This window comes from Bicyclus anynana, chromosome 8 (assembly GCF_947172395.1).
Source record: "Bicyclus anynana chromosome 8, ilBicAnyn1.1, whole genome shotgun sequence".
Lineage (NCBI taxonomy): Eukaryota > Metazoa > Arthropoda > Insecta > Lepidoptera > Nymphalidae > Bicyclus > Bicyclus anynana.
In genome coordinates this window covers 12,435,316-12,442,794 of record NC_069090.1, presented here as the reverse complement: position 1 = coordinate 12,442,794, position 7,479 = coordinate 12,435,316, and positions in this window count along the sequence as shown.

Below are 7,479 nucleotides of genomic sequence, written 5' to 3'. Positions count from 1 at the left end.
TGTATTGATAATAGAGTACCTAGAAAGAATATTGATCGCACTAGAAATAATGAGATAATAATAATTATTAAATCTATACTAATAATATAATATAAAGCTGAAGAGTTTGATTGTTTGATTGAAGGCGCTAATCTCAGGAACTACTGGTCCGATTTGAAAAATTATTTCAGTGTTAGGTAGTCCATTTATCGAGGAAGGCTATAGGCTATATATTATCTCCGTTTTCTTACGGGAACGGGAACCACGCGGGTAGTATTCTTATAATCTTCATATCAAAATAATCTACCTAAGTTTATTATAAATCTGTAGAGAAATCAATTCTGTAGATGAAATATATTTCCAAAATAACTATCAGGGGGTGATTAGTGATCAATACTGATGCCAAAAAAAAAATCAATAAAATTTTTGTCTTCTGTCTGTCTTTATGTTTGTTATAGAAACAAAAACTACTCGACGGATTTTAACGAAACTTGGTACAATTGTTTTTCATACTTCTGGGCAGGTTGTAGTATACTTTTCATCACGCTACGATCAATAGGAGCAGAGCAGTGAGGGGAAATGTTGGGAAAACGGGAGAAGTTACTCCATTTTTACAGCGATACTACTGTAAGGGCTGGATTAAAGAGGTCTAAGGGCGGGCGCTAGTAAAAATAACGTTAATTGCAAAATTATTGTTAAACAAATAAACAATAACTTTGTAATGCTTTAATTAAGTCATGATAATTGTAATTATCACTATTACTTGTATAAGAAATAGATACAATATCTTTGTTGCTTGCTAGCGGGTGCCCTCGACTTTGTCCGTGTGAAATTCAGATTAGAACCATGGATTTTTCTAGGAAAAATAGCCTATATGTTGCTCAATAATTATTATTATTATCATAAGGTAAAAGTCATAATAAAATAGGTTCAGCAGTTTAATAGATTAATCCGAACATACAGAGAGCCAAATGTACCTAAAAAGCACTTGAGAAAACAGTTATTTTAGTATGACAGACACTTTATCTAAGAGTATAAGTACCTACTGATGTATGGATATTTATTATTTTCTTTAACTATATTGGTTCTATACTAAGTAGAATAAAAAGCTGAAGAGTTTGTTTGAACGCGCTAATCTCAGGAACTACTGCTCCGATTTGAAAATTTCTTTCAGTGTAAGATAGATTATTTATCGAGAAATTCATTTTATCCCCGTATTACTACGAAAATGGAAACTACGCGGGTGAAACCAGCCGGCGTCTACTAGTTTTAAATATTTACCGCTTTACAGGGCGTGAATCTCGAGTACTCAACCTATTGTGTTATTTTATGAAGATACTAGCTGACGCCGCGCGGTTTTACCCGCGTAGTTCCTGTTCCCGTAGGGCAACGGGAATAATATATAACCTATAGCCATCCTCGATAAATGGGCTATCTAACGCTAAAAGACTTTTTCAAATCGGACCAGTAGTCCCTGAGATTAGCGCGTTCAATCAAAAAAACAAACAACTCTTCAGATTTATACATTAGTACTAGTGGACGCCTGCAACTTCGTCCGCGTGGAAATCAATGTAATCTAGATGGCGCTAGGCTCTATGCCACGGTAACGTTTGTTGTTACAAATGGTATAAGTAAAATCTCAAATTGTTATTCAATGTATTATAATTTGACCAGTTTTATTATAAGTATAGATAGATAAAAGATGTAAGTAAGTATATTGTATTCTTCCTTCCAAGAAAATTCATTTAAATATCCATGTTTATGAAAAAAGTATCAGAAGTATCGATACACTAACTTAACTAACGTTGAACCACTGCGTGCAAGGGTCTGTCCCTTGAAAAACCGTGATAAGCTTACGGTTTTTCAAGGGCCAGACCCAACTATTTTGAACAATTGGTTCGTGGCCAAAAGGGCTAAATACCTAGACAGACAACATAGGAATTATAAATATTCGTAAGAAATATGAAACCATTACCAATTAGGTACCTACTTCTGCAATGTCTCCACACTGTTCAATATGCGTTAACCCTTTACCTTTAAAGGCTTTACATTAGCTAATTACTAAACATCCAATAACATAAATCGCGCTCAAAGTGTTGCCATAGATTATAAGAACAGGTAAAATAATATGTTAAATAATGCCCACAGACTATTCTAATGGTCCAACGTTAATCTTGTTTTTACCAGTTTTTATAAAAACCGAGTTTATATACTACATAATGTGGCATAGTCTACAAAAAATTTATAACAAATCTAAACAAAGCGTAGTGCTCGGAACAATCATCATTAATTGACTAGTTATGCAAAAAAAGGTTGTGCAATTATATTGGCGTTATACTTGTACCCTAAGATTTTATCCTATAGATATGTCACCGGCGGTCAAAAGTGACTAATTGTATACATTTCATTTAGTCGCATTGTAAACAACGGGAGTTATTTAAACAAATATTACCTAAATATTGTCTACAATGTCAATTTGTATATTCAATAAATGTTAAAACTATTACCTATATACTTATACATAAATATATGTGGGAAATGTTAGAATTTTGCCGATTAATTTACTTTAATTTTGTTAGCAACACTAAACGTCAATAACTTATAATTGTCACTTGTCATGTCAATCTGTCATTGTGAGAATGTACATGTCGAAAAGAAGTTACGATACATTGCTCTGTATTATTAAAAATAAAGATTTAGTGCGAAAAGTGTTTGTGTGCCTCGTATCTATAAAAATATCCCACCTAAATAATATAAGTAAACACAAAATTGTGAATGTGTGCGTTCAGTGGAGTAGGTAGTTAAATTCGGATCACTTTTTGCGGTGATTTCGTAGGCACGAACCATATCTAATAATAGAAAATCTTTGGTCGTACGTAATTATAGTTAATAGTTGAAGAAGTTGATGCTGTGCTAACTAGTTCGCGTGAAATTTCCCACAACGGTGAAATCCCATTCCCAGCGCACAGGTCATCTCCAATATGGTAAATCATATATGGATACATGGTGGGGGTACATGCCTCGAGGCATAGGCCGAATAAAGTGCGAGGATCTTCCCCCAGTCATGTTCTTCTTCCCCTTTTATGAGGCCTTTAGCCTAAGGTTAACAGTGGTTGTCAATCCATGTGCCCCGCGCGGACTGCGATTACCTACTCGCTATTCTGCACTGGGGCGATGTCACAAGTCCTGTAACTTGCCCCGCGCGGACTGCGATTACCTACTCGCTATCCTGTCCTAGGGCGATGTTACAAGTCCTGTAAGTTGCCCCGCGCGGACTGCGATTACCTACTCGCTATTCTGCACTGGGGCGATGTCACAAGTCCTGTAACTTGCCCTGCGCGGACTGCGATTACCTACTCGCTATCCTGTCCTAGGGCGATGTTACAAGTCCTGTAAGTTGCCCCGCGCGGACTGCGATTACCTACTCGCTATCCTGCGTTAAGGCGATGTCACAAGTCCTGTAAGTTGCCCCACGCGGGTTTTGATGTTATCGCTGCCCTGTGCTGGGGCTGTGTCGATTTCTGTAGAGTGCCCTACTGCGATGTCATCGCTACGATTTCTTAACCATGATATCCGCTTTACTAGATGACAGTGATAGATGAAGTTGAAATGGCAATGGGCGGGGCACAGTAGTGCGAAGAACAGATGAAGGTCCCAGATGCAAAATAAGCGTAAAGCGCATTGTTCGTAATTTACCACTAACGAATTTACTTGAGGTCTTGGAACATACCACAATGTAGGTTTTAATGAAATAGTCCCATATAACCCGTCTCTACCCCTAGGACACAATTCTAACCTTATTTACCTTACCACCATCATCATTATCAGCCTATTTTAACGGCCCATTATAGGGTCAAGCCTCGTTGGAGGAGTGGATATATGGAGCTTAGACCCACAATGCTACACGGATGCGGGTTGGCGGGATTAGGCTGATAATGTGTAATTCATATGAGTAATTCATCATTGCTCTGCTGCATGCTCCCAAAAGTACGGTGGTGAAACCACCAACTTCGCCCAACATTCAAAAAGTTGGGAGACATTGAACAGGTTGAATTTTTACTCTTTACAAGTTAACCCTTAACTACAACAAGGTGTTTTGGGACGCATACGTCACGAGATCTCGTGTAGGGAAAGAGACATAATTTTCGACCAATTTGCATACCTACAGGTTATACAAAATTTCAAGGTTGATTGGTTTAGTAGTCAAAGCTTCAAAGCGTGACTAACAAAATTATTAACAAACTTTTGCTTTAATAATGAAGGTACTAACGCACGCGCGCGGTTTCGTCCGCCCTTAGACTTCTATAATCCGGTCCTCTCGCATAATTCGTACTTAGAAATCTAATCAACTAAAATATACTACCTCCCTGCCAAATTTGAACTTTGTACGTCTAGCGGTAGGAAAATATATTTTTACGCCCTAACTAACAAAGACGTATAAAAAACGTTTTAAAATCATCGCTAGAGTCGCATTTGTATTACTCATGTGTTATTTTGAAGCAGGATATTTTTTTATCTGAGTTGAACTCATATTATTCGTTTTTAATGGTAGGTAATAAAATGAAATAACAATCGTTAACTTTGAATTATTATATGAAGTATTCCGTAATTGTATAAAACTGGGCGTAAAAACTTGTAAATATTCGCAATCTAGCAAATTAAACTATTTAATAACTTTGCCTGACTAATTATATAAAATTATTTGATCTTCTTTTTAACAACAATTATTTTGTCTAGATGTTACTCGAAAAATAATTCAGACTAGAAAGAAACAGATGGAAAAAATTGCAAACCGAATCTATCTACTATACGAACATGATGATTGATTTTTATTTAATTCTATGGATGTCAATTGACTAAAAGGTCATTAAAAAATACCCAACAAACTTTAAAACATAAAAATAATAAAACAATAGACAGGAATTCTTGTAATTTTCCGTTACTTGATGTCAAGAAAGGCTCCTAAAAATAAATATTTTGCAGGCATTGTTAAATATAGTAATTAAATGTACTTATGTAATTTGATGTTTATCAGTATAAATGTAGACACTTTTTGTTAGGGCATCTTCAAACTATAACAAGTAAAATAAAAACATCTTAATATTTATATAATGACTTTTAAAAATATATTATAATGAAGTCATATTCAAGTGTAGTGATAACAAATTATCGATCTTTAGTCTTCTCATATACGTACGTATCAACCCATATTCGTCTCACTGCTGAGCTCGAGTCTCCTCTCAGAATGAGAGGGGTTAGGCCAATAGTCCAACTCGCTGGCCCTATACGGATTGGCAGACTTCACACACACAGAGAATTAAGAAAATTCTCTGATGTGCAGGTTTCCTCACGATGTTTTTCCTTCACCGTTTGAGACACGTGATATTTAATTTCTTAAAATGCACACAATTGAAAAATTGGAGATGCATGCTCCGGACCGGATTCGAACCCACACCCTCCGGAATCGGAGGCAGAGGTCATATCCACTGGGCTATCATGGCTTCTCATATACTTACCGGTAATGTATAAAACTTAGTATATTATCTAGTGGAAAATAATACAGTATTTACATAATAAATATTTTTTACCTTTTCTTCTAAATTTTTTTTCTTAAAGTGCTCTTTTTTTTATAAATTTTCGGTAAACATGGATTGAGATTTCACCCTCAATTCTCTTAAAAGTGAAGTGAACTTTAAATACAATAGTGGTTAGACTATAATTAGAAGAAAATTGAGGCATAAATCTTAATTCATGTTAATTATGTATAAAGAAATTGGTTACCTTTTTATTTTCTTTTTTTTTTGTCGGGAGGGGGGGGGATCTCTTTGTGAGATACCCGACTTACTGGGGGACTTCGTTAATTTAAACTAATATCTAGAGAGGTCAAGTTTGTGGTATTAGGGGTAATCTCGATATCTTCATAACCGATTTTAAAAATTTCTAGACTACTAGAAAGCTACGTTATTTGTAAGTGCCATAGGCTATATTTTGTTACCGTATTCAAACGGGATCGGAAACTACGCGGGGAAAACCACGGGGCGTCGGCTAGTTTGTAATACATTTTTAATTTCGAATTCATGCCATTATGTCCCAAGTGTTATCGTCGCGTTGCAACGACTTGTGGTACGGACGGCTTTAGTGTGCTCGTGGCGTTCGAGCCGTCCATATCTCTTGTTGTGTAACTCTTTATGGGTTACTTCGGATAGGCGGGGAGAGTGACTTGAGTGGAAAAGGGAAGTAATTGTTAACAGTCAAAGACGCCTTTAACCCTACACACATCGTTCACAAGTGCGTGACTTCACTCAAGGTCATTCGCTGCCATTAAGGTCTTATTTTGGTTACAGTTTGATTTGTTAATTAAGTTGTTCTGACAAATGTTGTGAATCATACCTATGTTCGACATTAGTTTTCTTATTTTTGTAATCACTTCTGAATCTGCTAAAACAAGGCAGTAAGAAAACTTTAAAGGTATCTACGTTTGTACACCGCCTACCATTGTATGCTGTTTAAATTAACTTGCCACTTTACTTGGATATTTTTACCATTAATTAAGTTGATTTCCATCAAATGTGACTGCCCGACTGACAGACATTTTTTTTAACTGACGTCACATAATAATACTAGGGTATCCGAATATACCTAAGTGTCCTAGATTCCGGACATCATCATAATCATATCATCATCATTTTTCATCATTATCAACCCATATTCGGCTCACTGCTGAACTCGAGTCTCCTCTCAGAATGAGAGGGGTTTGGTCAATTGTCCACCACGCTGGCCCAATGCGGATTGGCAGACTTCACACACACAGAAAATTAAGAAAATTCTCTGGTATGCAGGTTTCCTCACAATGGTTTTCCTTCATCGTTTGAGACACGTGATATTTTATTTCTTAAAATGCCCAAAACTGAAAAGTTGGAGATGCATGCCCCGCACCGGATTCGAACCCACAGCCTCCGGAAATGGAAGCAAAGGTCATAGCCACTGGGCTATCACGGCTTCATAATCATATCCTGTAATTTTTTAGGCAACCTATTGGCAATAATCATATTAATATTAACTTTTCATCCGGTAGACAGGTCAGTGAAGGTTTACACCTTAATATTTTAGAGGCTAAAGTTTGTGTGTAAGTGAGTGTTTGTTCCTCCTTAGTGCTGTGGCTACAGAAGCGATTTGCCGAAATTTGGCAAGGAAAAATAGATTTTACTCTGGATTAACACATATTCTACGTTTCATTCCCGAAAAATTTACGAGTATGTACTAAAACTTGCGAAAATTGTGATAGTTGGCAAAAATAAATCAGTATTTCGCAAATCAGTTAAAAATATTGCCAATATTACAAAACAGGAAGTTGTAAGGACAAGAACAATATCAATTTGAAATGCAAAATTTTAACAAAATTTAATTCAAGGTTAAGCACTGGAAATACCGGTACAGTAAACCTTATAACTCCGGGAAGGAACTGTGTCTAAGTTCGTTCACCTATGATATTTACCTGCC